This window comes from Lepidochelys kempii, chromosome 1, assembly GCF_965140265.1.
Source record: "Lepidochelys kempii isolate rLepKem1 chromosome 1, rLepKem1.hap2, whole genome shotgun sequence".
In the NCBI taxonomy this organism is placed as follows: Eukaryota; Metazoa; Chordata; order Testudines; family Cheloniidae; genus Lepidochelys; species Lepidochelys kempii.
The window spans coordinates 73,535,453-73,554,641 of record NC_133256.1 but is presented as its reverse complement, the minus strand read 5'-3'; the positions used below and the strand labels follow the sequence as shown (position 1 = coordinate 73,554,641).

Genomic DNA, 19,189 nt, shown 5'->3' with positions numbered 1-19,189 from the left:
GTATTTCACTTTGAATTTATATTCCAATTTGAAATGAACATTAATTTTGAAATGTCAGAGTTTCCCATGACATGGAAGTTCCATTTTCTGACCCACTCTACTAATAACAAGAATCATGGGGTATTTTTGTTTTGTTTCATTTTGTTCAAGGGACACTACGCAACTGTGACAATTAATAACAAGGACAGTTCCAGCTCCAGAGAGCTCACAATCTAAAATTTAGGGGATAAATTCAACAGATAAATAAAGAAATGGAAATTTGAAAGGGGTACGGGAGGACACAGTCAGAGCAAAACCAGATGTGTGTCTGTATATATATTAGTCATGGCACTGGTCTCAGGAGTCACAAATGGTGGCTGGTATAGCTGTGCCAGATAGTACTAGTTTCCAGGCACCACAAGTAAGTTTTAAGGAAGAGGTTTCTAAGAGAATAAAAAAAAAAAGCCATTTCCCCCACTAAATGTGTGCAATTCATTTATAACCCAGCAATATGTGAAAGTAAATTTAGATTATTTCTTCCAGTGTGCATTTATCACAGTAGAATTTAGCAGGTCACCTGTTCTCTACTCACCAAGCTTTGTTAGGTCCCTCTGAAGTTTCTCAGTATTTTCTAATCTTGATTAATATAAACAAGTTCCTGATCCAACAACTGACTGCATGCGGGCATCTCCCTAATTGCACACAGAACCCACCAAAATCATATTTCATCTAAATCTTAGATTAAAGCCAATGGGGCTTCATGTAGTTAGAGAGGTGTGTTAGATCACATAGACCCTCACATAAAACCTCTTAGCAACCCACTGCTAACCTTTTGCCAAGTTGAAAAGTTACAATTTATTCCTACTCTTTGCTTTCTATTTTTAAAAATATTCTGATCTATGCCTGTATTTAACATTCATCTAAAGACTACTTAGTTCCTGTAATAGACCCTGGTGAGGGACTTTGTCAATGGCTTTTTGTAAATCCAAATAAATGTCAACTGGTTGTTTAGCCATAGATTAGTTGACACATTCAAAATAGGAGAGAAGCATGGAAAATTGTTTGTCCTTCATCCAGGTTCTTTAATTTTCATTCCAATTACTCCTTCACCCAATTTTCCTGTTACTGAATTAAGATTCACTGGTCTATAATTCTTTAGATCAACCCAACACCCTACATTCCTCTAGTGTAATAGCTCATTTCAGTGAGACTGCATAGTTTACTTTGCATTCTTCAGAACTCATGGATGTGGATCATCTATTCCTGTTGATTTTTTTTCTTTATTTTTTCAGTTTGCTTTTGCACCACCCTCATTTGACACTTACCACTCTGAGATTAATAGCTGGAATGAGTAGGTATATCTCCAATATCATCTGTTGTGATACCTGACAAAAAGAACTAAAAACATAAGAATGGTTTTACTGAGTCACACCATCTAGCCCAGTATCCTGTCTTCTGACAGTGACTGGTGCCAGATGCTTCAGAGGGAATGAACAGAACAGGCACATTTATTGAGTGATCCACCCTCTGTCATTCAGTCCCTGACCATCTTGGCTAATAGCCATTGATGGACCTATCCTCCATTAACTTATCTAATTATTTTTCTTTTAAATCAGTTATAGTTTTGGCCTTCACCATATCCCCAGGCAATGAGTTCCACAGGTTGACTGTGTGTTGTGTGAGAAAGTACCCCCTTATGTTTATTTTAAACCTGCTGCCTATTAATTTAATTGGGTGAGCTCTGGTTTGTGTGTTATATTCTTGCTTATACAATTTATCCACACCATTAATAATTTTACAGACCTCTATCATATCTCCTCTCGTCATCTCTTTTCCAAGCTGAAAAGTCACAGTTGTGTCAATCTCTCCTCATACGGAAAACAGTTCCATACCCCTACTCATCTTTGTCGCCCTTCTCTGTACCTTTTCCAGTTCCAATATATTTTTCTGAGATGGGGCGACCAGATCTGCATGCAGTATTCAAGATGTATTTGAGATGTACACCCCACACAGGGTTGAAAGGGAGTAAGGTGGCCAGGCAGGCCAATTAACTCTACTGGGTGCACCTGGAAGAGCCAGGAAGCATGCCACTAATTAGAAGTAGGCTCAGCTGGGCAGGAACAGGCAGGGCCAGTAAAAAGCCCATGAGGGGGTGAGTTGCTGGAAAAGGCTGAAGGAAGGCAGGAAAGTAGGCTGCAGTTACTCCCTAAGTGAGGGGAATTGGAAGGCTGGCAAACCCAGGGGAGATATATGAGGGAGAGAAGTCCAGGGAAACAGAAGTAATGGGTCATATCCTGCAGAGACCTTGGTTGCTTGTTTATAGGGTCTTTGGGTTGGAACCCAGTGTAGCTGGAGGGTGTGTTCCCCTACCAGCCACTAGGAAGTGGAGAGGGCATTGGAGATGCTAGACGGACAGTGGGCCTGGAAGGACTTTGAATTCCCTGGGACGGGAGTACCTTAGTGACCTGGCCAGAGGGCCAAGCCACAAAGAGAAGACTGCAAATCCAAGACAGGATGGGAGAAGACACCACTGGAGGGAGAGTGCACAAGCCTGGCAGAACAAATTCCCAATATGACCAGCAGGAGGTGCTGCTAGCAGTGAGTAAACCTTATGATGATGTGGGTGTACCATGGATTTATATAAAAGCATTATGACATTTTTTGTCATATCTATTCCTTTCCTAATGGTTCCTAACATCGTTAGCCTTTTTAACTGCAGCTGCACATTGAGCAGATGTTTTCAGAGAACTATCCACAATGACTTCAAGATCTCTTTCTTGAGTGGTAACAGCTAATTTAGATCCCATCATGGATAGCTGGGATTATGTTTTCCAATGTGAGTTACTTAGCATTTACCAACATTGAATTTCATCTGCCATTTTCTTGCCCAGTCACCCAGTTTGTCAGAGCCCTTTGTAACTCTTCGCAGTCTGCTTTGGATTTAACAATCTTTAGAAATGTTTTATCTGCATATTTTGCCACCTCACTGTTTACCTCCTTTCCAGATCACTTATGAATATGTTGAACAGCAATAGTCGCAGTGCAAACCCCTGGGGAACACCACTATTTACCTCTCTTGTGAAAACTAAACATTTATTCCTACCCTTTGTTCCCTATATTTTACCCAGTTACTGATCCATGAGAGAACCTTCCCTCTTATCCCAGGACTGCTTACTCAACTGCCACAAACCCTGTAGGCATCTCAAGTACCTTTGTAGATTTGGGCTTTAGTGTCCCTTTGCTGCCTGATAATCCCATGGACCCATCAATTCTCTCACAGGTTTCTAATGTGTGATATAATTAATGCAAATAACTGTAAAATATTTACCTCTGTCCTACAGCTAGGGAAGCTGAGGTACAGAGAGGGTAAGAACCTAGAACAAGGACAAACAGTTATTCAGTGACAGACTCAGCAATGGTATCCAAAAATGTTCAGTTCCCATCCCTTCTCAAACCATTAGACATAAACACTGGCAGAATAGCACCATTTACTTGCTTATTAGTAGCAGCTTCGAATTTTGCCAAAGCAAATAATTATGTTTTACAAATGAATTAAATTTTCAGAAGATAATACAGGCAAAAGCAAATATGCATATATTGAAAGTATATCAAATGTTGGCTATCATACATACCTAAAGGCACTTCCTCTTACAAGACTGCAGTAGCTCTGGGCAGCTGGCATAAGCTAATTGGGACATAACTCCTAATTTTAAGGTAAATTTGTTGCTTTAGTGTGTAGCCCCTGATGGGACTATTCTGCCAAAGCAGGTCTCTAGTCATAAAAAATAAATGAATCATAGACACAAGCTAATTTGTCAAATTTGCAGCTAACATTATTTCATTTACAGCAATGAGTCTTGAAGAATTATGCTAGAAAAAGGACCAGACTATTTATTGTATATCTTTCTGATTCTAGACCTCTAGCAGGGTGCATTTATCAGTGACTTTATTTTTGCCTGTTTAGATATTTTGTGTTGTAAAATGTATTCATATCCAGGTACACTTCTTCTTTTAGTGAAGAGTTCACTGTGATGTGCTGGCTGATATACCATGTACATCAGGAATTAAAGCAGATCAAAAGTGGAAGGGGACTATTGCCAATTAGGGGGGCCACTGCAATGGGTCTGACCATCAGGTACTGATATAGTGTTGTATCATAGTACAGCATGAGGAAAAGCAAGGACAAAAGAAGAGAGCTCTCAAAGGATCTCTGCTAGACAGCCAAAAGAGCTATGCATATGGATATGCAATACTTGGAGCTGTGTTAAGTACGCCCTACATGTTCCCTACCCCCAACTCTTACTTCTTCAGTTGGACTTGATGAAGATGGAGAATCTGTAGTGATATAAAAACTAATACAATAATTTAAAATATATGTATCCAGTGGTTTCACCCTGGGGAATCTTGATAAAACCAATACAATTGCCTGCATTGTAGATTTCAAGGCTATTCAGAAGTTAGATATTGTGGCAAATTTCCCACACTACTATGATGGGTCTCTTCTTGGGGTGAGGGGTGGGGTTCAGGGCACCGTTTCTTGCCCCTGAACTGGGGTATTAACTGCAAGGTGGGTGAGAGAATATCTTTTATGGGACCAACTTCTGTTGGTGAGAGAGACAAGTTTTCAAGCACACAGAGCTCTCTTGAACAGAAATTGGTCCAGTAAAATATATTACCTCACCCACCTTGTTTCTCTAATATCCTGGGACTGATACAGCAACAACTACACTGCATTCATCCTGGGTATCTCTGTTTCTAAAGTACTTTGGAATGAAAAATGCTAAAAAAATACAAATTATTAATCTCTGGGGAGGGGGCAAACAACTTCACATGATCTGAACCATCAGCAAATCAAAGAACACTGAAACGGTAGAGAATTTTGAAACTTCAGGGACTATAAGATGGCTCAGTACTCATATTTACCAAGCTGGAGATACACAATACCTTTGGGAAAACCTCACAAGTAGCTTTCTTCTATGAAGATAGAATTAAGAGTAAATTGCATTTTGCCTTGTAATATCAGCCCGTGATGGGGGGAATACCATTAAAAAAGGGAGCAATCATCTTCCACAGCTGCATCCTATGGGCAGACTAACAACAGCAGGGATAAAAGGCTGCCTCCAAACCAGAACCAGGTGGTTATCTGAGAGATAGAAAGTCACAATGATGGGGTTCCATAGGGTTAGACTGGCAGACACTGCCCAGAGAGACCAGTTCCTTCCTAGAAGGGATCAGAGACTATTATGAGGCAGGAAGTAACTAAGGCAAGGTCCCAAGGTAGGAAGCAGCCCAGGGAAGCAGTAGAAGATTTACACAAACAAGTCTCTGACTGCCCCAATTAGGGTCCCTGGGCTGGGATCTAGAATAGAGGATGCGACTGCATGGATGGGGGTTGCGACTGCTGAGAACATTGACGAGGTGGTAATAACGGGACTATTGAATTTTTCCTTTGTGTTCCTACTTTACCTTACTTTATTTCTTCCTTGTTTGAAGAAATAAGGGGAGACACCTGTAAAGGGGACAGCACTAGGAAATGACCCCAGAGATGAAAGTCCAAATCCTTGGGACTATTGAGCAAAGGGCCTAAAGGAGTGTAGAACTTGAGGTGAGGCCAGACTCCTTTCATCCTGAAACGGGAGATACACAAGTAACCCAATCAGAGGACTGGAGTTACAGAAAAGATTGATGGATATAAAGGTTCATCCCTGGATCAATGAAGGGAAACTGAGGCAGGGACAGCATTTCTGTGGCAGACAACTAGGGGGTGTTACAGTGCTGAGATTCCTCAGTTATACAGACTTAGACCATCATGCAGACAGGTATGCATGTGCTGCCCTTTGTGGACAGGAGTTGTCCCACTGAGTTCAATTGGACTATTCACATGCATGAAGTTAAGCATGAATGTATTCAGGTTCGGAGCCTTGCTGTATAAATAAGATAAATTCCATTGCTCATGTGGAAAGCACTATCTAAACCCTTCTGCATTGTATTTTCACTGGATAAAAGCTCTAAACAAGACCTTTTTTTATAAACATAATCTCCATAGTTACTGTCTAGACCCTAGATAAAGAGAGAGAAATGGGATTTTAGACTTTCAAAAAAACTGATTTCATCTTCCAGAGGCATACAAGAACTGGCAGTCTCATTACTTCATTCCCTTCAGCTGCAGCTAGCAAAATGTTTTTTTGGGGGGCCTCTCATCCCCCTCTCAAGAAGTCTGGGAATCAGTAGCCTTGGGCTTTATGGGTCCCAGAGGCCAACCATGAAGGGGGATCTCCTGATTGAAAGCTTGTTACCATGATATTCCTTTATAGCTTACTGCTTAGTTTCTATTTTAAAGGGTATAATTCACAGGAAGTAAATTATTTGACACAATCTGCGTATATTTCTGTTTGACAATTGGCCATAAATTGCTTAAGGTTTTTCCTTTCAAATGTATCTTGTATTTTCAATTATTTACTCAATAATAATACCTAGCTTTTGTATAGCACTTTCCATCAGCAGATTCCAAAGCACTTTACAATAGAGGTCAATATTATCTCCATTGTACAGATGGGAAAAAATTGAAGCACAGGAGTGGAAATGACTTGCCCCAGCTCAGCCACCAGGCCAATGGTAGGAGATCAGCCATAGAGCCAGGGTCTCCCAAGTCCCAGCCAAGGGCTCTACCCAATAGACCTCACTGCATCCCAGCAAATAGTCTTGATGTATCACATAAGAGCAGTTCATTGCAAATGCATAGTATTAGATTTTTGACTCAGCTGTGCTGGTTCGCTTTGGTTGGACACATTAGATCAGATAGTATTGATCTTGTTTCCTAATTGGATGAGTATAACTCTTAGAAGCAGGTTTCTAGTGCAAAAAAAATCATTTACTGTTTCAAAGTATGTTTTCTATAATATTCACTTAAAATTTGCTATATCTACAAACATTCTTGCCCACAAACTTATTTTCTAGAGGGCATGGGGACAGGGAATGAATAAATTCATTGAAACTTTGTGATGGAATTTGTGCAGATTTTTTTTCTCTATACTTGTTGAAAGGTCTGCTAGAAGCTTAAAAAGTAACATAAAAATGAGATTAGCATTTGAGGTCAAAATGTCACAAAAACTGGTATACTCTGTGGCAGCCACCAAAGGTCATCTCTTCATGTAAAAAAGTCACCTGTTCCTTCTCCTTCTGTCCTATAGTCAACCACTTTCCATTGTGTAACAAGTAAAATTCAAGTAGATGCATATGGCACTGCATTGATAGTTGGCCTCTCCTTGGGCATTATGGTTTTCCCTCTTAAGCTGTTTTTCTTTTGTAGAATTCAACAACATGTTTTTATCAACACTGTTTTACTAATGAATGTCTTTGCAGTCAGGTTATTCTCTTTCACAACACGATTGATTTTTGTCTTATTACATGGTGGTAAGAAAAGAGTTAAAACATGGCTTATTCGTCTTTATAGGTACGATAATAAATTAAAATCTATACATGGATTAATGGAATGAATGAATAAATAAATAAAAAGCAGCATACTCCTGTATAGAGAAACTAGTCCTGGAAAAAAAACAGATCAGCTTCAATTCCTAATAAAAGGGACAGTCAAAAACTAATTTAGGAATATTGTTTTCTGTTAAACAAGGGATGGATCACAGATCCTTTGAGGACTTCCCAATCAGTGTCTGAAAACATCCCAGCTGTTAGCGGGTACATTAGGGTCTATCAGGCATTCTACCTGATCATTTCAATTAACAATAACTCCTACTGGCCCTTCACTGCACACAAGTGATGGATTTTCACACTATTGTTGGTGATAAACTGATATAGAAACATATCAATATTTCAGCTACAAAGATGTCCCATTAATGCACTTAGTTTCACAAAAATTACATATTTTTCAGTATGGAAATGACTACCTGTCACCATTTATCATGATCACTTTAATAGTGTCTCCTGTTGACCTGATCATCTGGATTGCCTACTGCAAACCCTTTACTCTTTTGCAGCCCATTAATTTTACAAATTTTAATTGTGTATGGTTTTGACAGCTTTAATTTTCCTCATACCCTAGTGTGATCTTATCAAGAGATGTCTTTACATTAATGCTGTAATTGGTGCAGAAGCCATGACTGCAGACGGAAGAAACACATTCCAAAAGTTAGGAAGTTTATCATCTGATTAACGGTACAAGGTTGGGGTTAAATGGTGACGTTAGGAAGGGATGGTGAGTAATTTGGGCCAGGCCAGGCGGCCCTGTGATTCAGAGACCCCTCTCTGAGCCATAGTGCCTCCCTTTCCTCTCCCTTGGTATGTTTGAGTGGCTGGCTGTAGTAATTTACCTATATCAGCAGTAAACTTCCTGCTCCTCGCCCTCTTGTGATAGTTCAGCTGTGATAGTTAGACAATAGGGATTTGGAGCTGAGGTACAGTCTACTCCCCACCCATGTGCTCCAGGCAGGAAGTAAGTGACTGTGTGCCCTTACTAATTCCTGCATATCTGTACTCTTTTAAGTCTTTGTACAGGCATATAGACCAACTCACAATCCATCTTTGAGTGGTCAGTGTGCTCTTTATTTCTCTATTTTAAAAAAAGCAGTGTGTTGACTTCTGTATATAATCGTCTCAAACTGAAAGGAAAGAAGAGACAATAAACTCACTGCAGAAAATGAAGTGGTATTGTTAAAGCCAGCTTCAATGTATGTGCCTGGTACATTAATCCTTCAGAAGCCAGCCTGGCTTGCATCCAGCTGCTTCCACATGACCTTGTACAGGTGGCATGCCTGGTTCTTTCACAACACAAAGGTAAATCAAAACCAGACTGATGGTTACCAAAGTTTTGTTTTTGCATTGTCATGTTCTCTGAACACCTTTGTCATGGGAAAGCTGTGTCCCAATCTTTCCTGAGAGTCTCTAAACCCACGGCTCCTTTTCTGTTATCACAGCTGGTTTTCTACCAGTGCAATTTAATGTCCATAGTTACTGCAGGTTCAAAGTCACCAGCTGATAAGCTGGTGCTTGAAATATATATTTGAACAGCAAGGGGAAAGAAGCTTTTAGGTTAAAGGAAACAGAAAAATGTTAATAGCAGAATTTTTTTAAAAAGAACAAGTGCTTGGCCCCAAAATAACAGAAGCTTCCCATTGCTGAGGGACAGGTTGTGTCATTCCCAAAGCCTCTGATTTATTTTATTACCCAGACAAATGCATTCAACTTGTATTTGGTTGCTGGAGTAATGGCTGTGCACTGGTCAGGAAAAAGAAAACATTTAAAATTTGCCGCTACTTCCTGGCATCCAAGTTAAAGTATCTGAAAACTGGCTTTAAAAATACCAGCAGAGGGATTCCCCCTTTATTGATCAAAGCCAGCAGAGCCTTAATAATAACTGAAGAATATATTCAGCAACAAATAAATTCAAAATGCAATACACATGCATTCACCAAAGAGGCAGCAGTCAGTTGCCTTGCATAGGATGACAGAAGAAATACTGTGACACTATTAGCACCAACTGATGAGTTCTGATGAAGTTGTATACAAGAGCTGCCTATCTCTGTCTTGTTCACTGAGGGGCTGGCTTTCCCTTTTTGCATTCATTCTTTGTCCTCTTTTGTCATCTCCTGCTATCACAAAGCAAAAGAATCCAACAACAACAATATGGCAACAATTCCAAATTGGAGAGTACTGCTTTCACATAAGTCAGAGTCCAATTATGTTTACATTATTATACTTTCTTTGGGTGTATAGAACTACTTAAAATAGATGCATGAGCAGTGAGTTTTCCAGTATTAATATGGGATCAAGAATATTGCTCTAGTAATAAATTCTCACTAAGTGACTACATGTCCATCAATCATTTGATTAACTGTGTATTACAGAAGAATTCCACTTTGGAGGATCCTTCAATTCACTCTCTACCAGAGAGAGTTGCTGCAGATGCCAGGTCAATAAAACTTTAGGAGAACATTTATTACCTACTGTATTTTTACCAATATAATAATTCCCAGACGAAATACTTCAGTGAGAGTTTGTTAGAGTTGAGAATATAGTTAACATTAAAAAAGGTTATTGGAATTTTATAGTATAGAAACAAAAACATTAAGTAGGTTAAACTAAGGAATTTCAAGTTAAGCTTCCCACACCAACCCTAACTTTCTTCCATATCCTCACCACCTTTCAACTACTGCAGGGATCAGCAACCTCTGGCGTGCAGCTTGCCAGGGTAAGCCCCCTGCCAGGCTGGACCAGTTTGTTTACCTGCCACGTCTACAGGTTTGGCCAATCGCACTGGCCGCAGTTCGCCGTTCCAGGCCAATTGTGCTGCGGAAAGTGGCAGGTAAACAAACCACCCCAGCCCGGTGCCAGAGGTTGCCGATCCTGCCAGAGGTTGTCTGGAAACTGCTGCTTAAACAGCAGGTCTCCCCTTCTAAAACAGAAGACAGCCAACCTTTCTGCCCACCAAAACTCCACATGCTAAGCATTTGCATATGAAAGCCAAACATATGGGGAAGTGAGACTGAGCACTTGAGCAGGACAACCTGGGCTAGATCCACAAAGAGTTTTAGGTGCCTAAGTCCAAAATTTAGATCCGCAAAACCCCCTGCTCAGTTGCCACCTCACTCTGTAGGCACCTAAATTTCTGTTGGTGAACATGCTCAAAGCTGTCTAAATCTGACTGTTCTAGGCTGCTTGGCACTGAAGCACTGGTGGGATTTTAAAGTAGGCATTCCTCTGTGTATTTTTCCTGATCTGCATTCTCAGGGTATCTACACTGTAATTTTTAACTCAGCACCCTGAGCCCTGTAAGCTCAAGTCAGCTAGGATGACCAGATGTCATGATTTTATAGGGACAGTCCCAGTATTTGGGGCTTTGTCTTATATAGATGCCTATTACTCCCCACCCTAGTCCAATTTTTCACACTTGCTGTCTGGTCACCTGACCAGCGCTAGCTACAGCCATGTCATGTGGCTTTTATTACAGTGTAGACATACCTTCAGAGCATACCTAACCTGCACAAAGGCAGCTGAGGAAGAAGTAGTGCCCTTATACCCATCACTGATTCCCAGACAACTTTCAAAATGCAACTCACAGGGTCAAATTCTCTGCTGGGACAGAGTAAATTCTGGGGTAAATGGGGGAACTCTAGAGTGCTGGTAATGACTTTGCCGTTCTCAGAACTGGCTCCAGCCTCAAGGCACTGAAAGCTGTTGCCAAACAGCTGTAAGAAGCACCACTAACATAAGGCCCTTAAGGGATCCTATGCCAGTGGAGGATTAGTGTAGTGGACCTCTCCACTGACCAGGGGTGAAAGTAACTGAAGGGACTTACAGGTACACAGAGCTGGGGCCTTGGGCAGAAGGGGCGGGGCCTTGGGCAGAAGGGGCAGGCCTTTTAATCGCCCTGCTATCCGCAGGCTCCAGTGCCAATTTAAAGGGCACAGGGCTCCAGCTGCGGTAGCAGCAGCTGGGAGTCCCGGACCCTTTAAATCATCACCTGAGCCCCATGGTAGTGGTAGCTGCGGTGGCAGCCAGAGCCGTGGCCCTTTAAATCACCACCAGAGCTCCCAGCCGCTGCTGCAGATACTGCTACCATGGGGCTCTGGTGGCAATTTAAAGGGTCAGGGCCTCCAGCCACTGCCGGGAGTTCAGGGCCCTTTTTAAATTGCTGGCCTGTGGAAGCTGCCCCCCTGCCAGTATGGTCTATGTACTGGTTCTTGCCAGTACACTGTACCAGCTTACTTTCACCTCTGGAATTGACCTACCTTCTCACTGCCCCTATGCTGGAAGGGTGGGGATGTTTGAGGAGCAGCACAGCTGGGGATAGAGCCTCTATGCTTTTGGAGATCTGCTACTGTAAATATGGACAACACATGGCTCTTTCTAGCTAGGCATTTCTACCAAGCTTATTTATCATCATAGTATCAGAACACCTACTCTCTGGCTCTTTGGATGATAAAAAATTGAGATTAAAATAACCAAAACAGGGGAGATTTTAGAAGCTCACTTACTATACAATGGAGACATGTGCTCTGAGGAGAGGAAAGAGAGGAGGCAGAAAATTTGGCCCTAAACTTGTAAAAGAAAATCTATCCTGGTTTCTTTTAATTTAAATAGACATGTTTTATTTTAAATCAAGATGTACTGCTTGGACGTTATATCTGCACAGAGCTTAGAATGCTACAACAGATTGCCATCAAAGGAATGCATTTTATTTTTAACATTTTCTTACTACCATCTAAGCCAGTTTTTAAGTTGCATAGGACAGAAGCTGTTTTTAAATAAAGTATTTTATATTTTAATTGAAATTTTAATGGCAGTTGTCATTACATCAAAAGCAGGAAGACAGCTGTTAATGCCAATTTATATGTTGTTGCTGTTCTTTGACAGATGAAGTTAATATTTTCGTTTTAAGAAATAACTGGGACTCAGCTTAAAAACTTGAACAACAAAACAGAAATGAAATTATTTTTTCAGGTTATTCTAGAAACCTTGTTGAATGTTTAATGATAAATGTCACTTATTAAATTACATTATGTGGCATAGTATGGTAGCAGCTACATAAAACGCTTACCTTCTCTCTCTCATTACCTGCCCAGATTAAATAAGAACAGTTTAAAACAGTTATTGCTTTTTAAATTGAAATGCAGTAATCTACTATTTTTAACTTTTTTTTTTTTTTTTTTTTTGCTGGAACTGTGTCTAAAGACAAAGCTTTTAAATGAAATGTTTCTACAAATTAATAATTAATTTGAAATTGTTTTTATTTATTTCCTGGTGGCCTAATTAAGCATTTTATTATCTTTCCTCTCTGGCTGATTACATTTATATCTTAACTATTGTGTCCCACATTAAGAGATAATGTTGCAAAGAAAGGGATATTGCCTTTTTATTTTGTTTTAAACCAACTGGAATCTGAATTTGATCATTATTCTTATTTTTGGACACCTCCATTTCTGACCTGTTGAACTGAAGACTTGCTTGCAAAATCCTACTTGCATCCAATTTATTTTGGTTTCTGGTCTCTTTCTCTTCTCTGATCATTGGGTAAGTGATATGAAGTCTTAGACCTAAACCTCCTATGCAAATACGTTTTTTTTCCCATTTGTTCTCTCTTATTTATGAAAAGTATACTAAATCTATAAATAAGTGTTAGAGAGAGCCTAATATTTCTCTCTTTCTAAAAAAAACTTCTCAATTCACCTTTATATTTGTAACCACTTAGCTGGAACTCAGTGTTTCCCAATTTGTAATGGCTTTTGACCTTAAAACTTCGGAACATTCCATAACTTAATTGTGATGAGAAGGGAGCAAAAAGACAAGAAACAGAATGGATGAAAAGCTGAGGAGTGATAACAGAATAGGGACAGTGAGAGAGTAAAGAACAGTGGGTGAGGGGAGGACAGAAAAAAGAGAAGGAGGGCACTGCTCTGGCCTGCAAAGGAAGAAATAGATCATTATTTTAAAAAGAGGAGAAATAAGAGAAAAGCCCCAGATAGAAGAGAAAATGAGAAGAGGAAATACAGGGAAAAGCGGGGAAGGGCAAGAAGCAAGAGGTAATAATAAGGAGCAAATTTTGCCTTCAATTATTGCCATGTAATCCAGTGATGTCAACTGACTAGTAACGAAAAATAAAAATGGTGCCAATGCCGGAGATGATGAGGCATCAAAGATTTCCAGGTTTATGGATCTTGGGTAGCAGATAGAATACCGCTGCTTGGGGTTCGAGGGGTGTGTCCGTGCAGATTTGCTCTTTTTCAGAGAGTTCCTTGAGCAGATGGTATAGATTATTTTGGTAACCCTCAGTGGGATCAGAGGGCAATCACTTGTAGAATGTGGTGTTGGAGAGCTGCCTAGCAGGCTCTTGTTCATATTCCAACCTATTCACCTGCACATCTACCAACTGATATATGCCATCATGTGCCAGCAATACCCCTCTGCCATGTACATTGGCCAAACTGGACAGTCTCTATGTAAAAGAATAAATGGACACAAATCAGACGTCAAGAATTATAATATTCAAAAAACAGTCAGAGAATACTTCAATCTCTCTCATCACTCGATTAGAAACCTAAAAAGTCTCAATATTACAATAAAAAAATTTCAAAAACAGACTCCAAATGAGAGACTGCTGAATTGGAATTAATTTGCAAACTGGACATCATTAACTTAGGCTTGAATAAAGACTGGGAGTGGATGTGTCATTACACAAAGTAAAACTATTTTCCCATGTTTATCCCTCCCCCCCACCAAATGTGTTCTTCACACATTCTTGTCAAATGCTGGAAATGGCCTATCTTGATTATCACAACAAAAGGTTTTTTTTTTTCTCTTGCTGGTAATAACTCACCTTACCTGATCACTTTCCTTACATTGTGTATGGTAACACCCATTGTTTCATGTTCTCTGTATATATAAAATCTTCCTACTGTATTTTCCACTGCATGCATCCGATCAAATGAGATGTAGCTCATGAAAGCTTATGCTCAAATAAATTAGTTTGTCTCTAAGGTGCCACAAGTACTCCTGTTCTTTTTGCGGATGCAGACAAACACAGCTAATACTCTGAAAAATACCAACATTACACATCTCTCCAGCAAGGATTCCCTCGCTAAAGTAGGCATGTAACAAACCCGTTGAAGCCATTTTTGCTTCCCCATGATAAGAGTGATGAATCTGGACTGAGTTAGTGAGAAGAGCAGAAGAGTAAAAACGGTGAAACTAAGCTTAGGTAGAGGGTAGTGTCCTGGTACCTGAACATATTACAAAAATAATCATTTTGGCTATTATACTAGGTTTAGTCATATCAGCATTTAAGACAAGGAAGAAAGAAAAGATAGATTCAGACAGCAGCAAGGAAGCCAAAATGGCTTCTTTGGTACATTTTTGGAAGATATCAAATCTTTGGTCGTGGAGTAAGTGGGCATAGCTCCATTGACATTGACATTTTCCACTTTATGCATCCGATGAAGTGAGCTGTAGCTCACAAAAGCTTATGCTCAAATAAATTGGTTAGTCTCTAAGGTGTCACAAGTACCCCTTTTCTTTTTGCGAATATAGACTAACACGGCTGCTACTCTGAAAATTGACATTGATGAATTTGACCATTTAGTTTCATAAACTAACACTGGAGATAGAACATAAGAATGGCCATACTGGGTCAGATCAAAGGTCCATCCAGCCCAGTATCCTGTCTACTGACAGTGGCCAATGCTACATGCCCCAGAGGGAATGAACGTAACAGGTAATGATCTAGTGATCTCTCTCCTGCCATCCAGCTCCACCCTCTGACAAACAGAGGCTAGGGACACCATTCCTTATCCATCCTGGCTAATAGCCATTAATGGACTTAACTCCATGAATTTATCCAGTTCTCTGTCAAACCCTGTTATAGTCCTAGCCTTCACAACCTCCTCAGGAAAGGAGTTTCACAGGTTGACTGTGCACTGAGTGAAGAAGACGACCTTCCTTTTATTTGTTTTAAACTTACTACCCATTAATTTCATTTGGTGGCCCCTAGTTCTTATATTATGGGAACAAGTACATAACTTTTCCTTATTCATTTTCTCCACACCACTCATGATTTTACACCTCTAACATTATCCCCCCTTAGTCTCTTCTTTTCCAAGCTGAAAAGTCCTAGCCTTTTTAATCTCTCCTCATATGGGACCCGTTCCAAACCCCTAATCATTTTAGTTGCCCTTTTCTGAACCTTTTCAAAGGCCAGTATATCTTTTTTGAGATGAGGGGACCACATCTGTGTGCAGTATTCAAGATGTGGGCATACCAAGGATTTATATAAGGACAATAAGATATTTTCCATCTTATTCTCTATCCCTTTTTTAATGATTCCTAACATCCCATTTGCTTTTTTGACTGCTGCTGCACACTGCATGGATATCTTCAGAGAACTATCCATGACAACTCCAAGATCTTTCTCCTGATTAGTTGTAGCTAAATTAGCCCCCATCATATTGTATGTATACCTGGGGTTATTTTTTTCCAATGTGCATTACTTTACATTTATCCACATTAAATTTCATTTGCCATTTTGTTGTCCAATCACTGCGTTTTGTGAGATCTTTTTGAAGTTCTTCAGTCTGCTTTGGTCTTAACTATATTGAGCAGTGTAGTATCATCTGCAAACTTTGCCACCGCACTGTTTACCCCTTTCTCCAGATCATTTATGAACAAGTTGAATAGGATTGGTCCTAGGATTGACCCTTGGGGAACAGCACCAGTTACCCCTCTTCATTCTGAAAATTTACCATTTATTCCTACCCTTTGTTCCCTGTCTTTTAACCAGTTCTTAATCCATGAAAGGATCTTCCCTCTTACCCTGTGACAAGTTAATTTACATAAGAGCCTTTGGTGAGGGACCTTGTCAAAGGCTTTCTGGAAATCTAAGTACCCTATGTCCACTGGATCCCCCTTGTCCACATGTTTGTTGACTCTCATCAAAGATAATCATAAGATAAACATAGATAATCATACAACATGGAGTTCTAATACTGAATAATTAATTTGATACAGATATTCATCAAAATGGCATGCTTTCCTAAAAACATACTGGAGATGTTTGTAGTGTGGAAAGGAATCTTGATAAACTTGAGAATCTAATGAAGTTCAAAAATTCCAAAGACCATCGGGCAGTCCAGTTGTTTAAGAACATTGAAGATCTTGTAGTAGACAAAGGAAACTATGCCAACCCACCCCCTTTTCAACTGAAATTCAAAGAATCAGTTTAAATGAGTGGGGAAAGGATCTGACTTTACAATGGCATTTATGACAACACGCACACACTTGTGTGTCACTTAAAACTCTGCACACAGCTAATATTCTCAGAGTAAGTTTTTTTTTTTGTTTGTTTGTTTGTTTTAAGGAATAATGCCTTCGGCAAGGCCTGTGTGGTCCAGGAAAAAAAAATGTTTAAATACTGAATACAATTCCCTAATCGTTTTTATCTATTCCATACCCCGCTGCCTTGAACTGAGAGTTTCAAAGCCTCTGTGGCTTCAAATTCTCCTCTTGATTATACAAATCATGCTTCGCCAATCAGGAAACACAAATGATTCTATGTGGTTTATCGGAACAATGCAACTAACCAATGTAGTTCCAATTTTGAATATCCAGTATTGAAAACTTGCAGTGATCAATACATAGATTAAAAATAACCTGGCTAAAATGTATATTGAATAAAGCTGCTCATGAATTTTTTTAAAGCAAACCAGAGGCTAAATCTATGGAGTATATTTTTCTATGTGACTTATTTGTGTGGCTCAAACCACAGTTACTATTTATTCTGATCAGCATCATGATCATGCATCAGTATTTTTTTCTTGTTTATGATAGCTAATTACTTATTCCCAAAGTGAACAAGGAGAAAAATTATGACAGAAAATATAGACAATTCTTCAGAAGTTGCAATATCTATATCTGTCTATCTAGATATAACAGTTTCTTTATTTTTGCCTACTCTCTGGAGAAGAAAATTAATTTGTTCTATGCTGATCCCTTAAATTAAATTATATCATAATGCTTGAGTGTGTTTCATTTTCCTTGGTTAATAGTTCAACTTAAACATCCATCACCACAAAACTTCAGTATGAGCTCCCATATCAACAACACATTTTAAGGGCACAGGCAGTTCAGAGTCATCTGAATACCTCTCAAGTACTCTTATCATATTTTCAGTGAATTCAGGAGTTGGGCTGACATTTGATGGAAGATGATGTATGCAGCAGCCTGCACTATGTGTTTAAGAAATACAACAGTTCTTAGAAGATACTACTGAAGGTTTTATTTTCTGAGCACTATCACTTTTCAAATTGAAAACAAAATGCCATCACAGGTGCTTCCAGGCTATTCTATGTGGTGCCATAGAATTGAACTGAAAAAGCTCATTATTGTACAACCATTTGTAGGAGGCAGCCACCAACAACCTGCCATGGACCCCCTGTCAGCTTCCACCGCCGATCATGGAACTTCATGATTGGCCTCCCCTGCCTAAGCACCATCCCATGGAGAAGCAAATACCATTAATTCGCAGGAGAAGAGGTTAAAAAGACCCTTGCTGTCACTGGGACTAAGATCTCTTTAGGAGTGGTTGTAGGAGTAGCAACAGGGAACCTTCATTGTGCAGGCCAAGCCACCGCTTCCCGCAGCTTCCATTGGCTGGGAACAGCAAACTGCGGCCACTGGGAGCTGCAAGCGGCTATACCTGCGGAAGCTCAGGTAAACAAATTGTCTCGCAGCCCGCCAGGGGCTTACCCTGAACAAGCCACGAACCAAATTTGGAAAACCTGATCTAGGGTTTCCTCTTCAACAATACAACACAGAACCAGCTTGAGCCCCCACTAGGTAACCTGGGAAAATTACACACTACCCAAGGCAGGGAGAAGGCACCTTGCTTGTTCCGCAATCTGAGCACTTGCTCTGGCTGACCGCTCTGCCAGCCGCTACTCCTCACCACCTGGCAGCCCTGCCAGCCGTGGTTCCTCTCCCCCGGTTGTCCCTCCAGCCGTGGTTCCTCTCCCCCGGTTGTCCCTCCAGCCGTGGTTCCTCTCCCCCGGTTGTCCCTCCAGCCGCGGTTCCTCTCCACTGGCCATCCCACCAGGTGCTAATTGCCTTGCCAGCTGTTCGTTTCTAGCCACCTGTCTCTCTTCTGTGACCTCAACACATCAGTCTCTCTGTGATTCTCAGCTCTTTGCATACTAGACAGAAACACTGCCCCCACCACAAGTGCTGTCAACTCTCATTTGAGCCCTTTAATAACAAAAGTCACCTAATAAAGCCTGATTAGCTCTATCTTTGAACAGAAGGGAAGAATAGGTTAAACCAGACCATGAACCCTTAGGGAGTGTCCACATCACCTGGCTAGGACATCTGCCTCCACCCCTCTTAATTTCAGAGGGGTCTGGCATTCAAGCCCCTGACTTAGCAAGTTCCTTTCAGCTGAGGGTGACCCCTCAATTGGGACAAGCTCAGCACAGTTTTGCTCCCCTTTAGTCATACAATGAAGACAACATTGATAACAACATTTCACTACTCCTGCATTCCATACTGAAGTGATTTGTAACTCAACACCAGCCAAAGCTGCTCACTTGGAGCTCTACAACTCCTCTCTGCCAGATATCTATGCAGAGTAGGTGTGTTCATGTAAATACAGGTTGCTCCCGAAATCTCTTCCCCCTCCCAAACTAGCTGTCAGGGGAGAGTTCATTTAGACCCT

General features: G+C 40.4%; 1 long non-coding RNA gene across 2 annotated transcripts in view; it reads left to right on the top strand.

Moving 5' to 3' along the window:
• The window catches only part of LOC140903793 (uncharacterized), a 250,047-nt gene that overhangs the window by 153,066 nt on the left and 77,792 nt on the right, over positions 1–19,189 (top strand). The gene's annotated exons all lie outside the window — the stretch shown is intronic.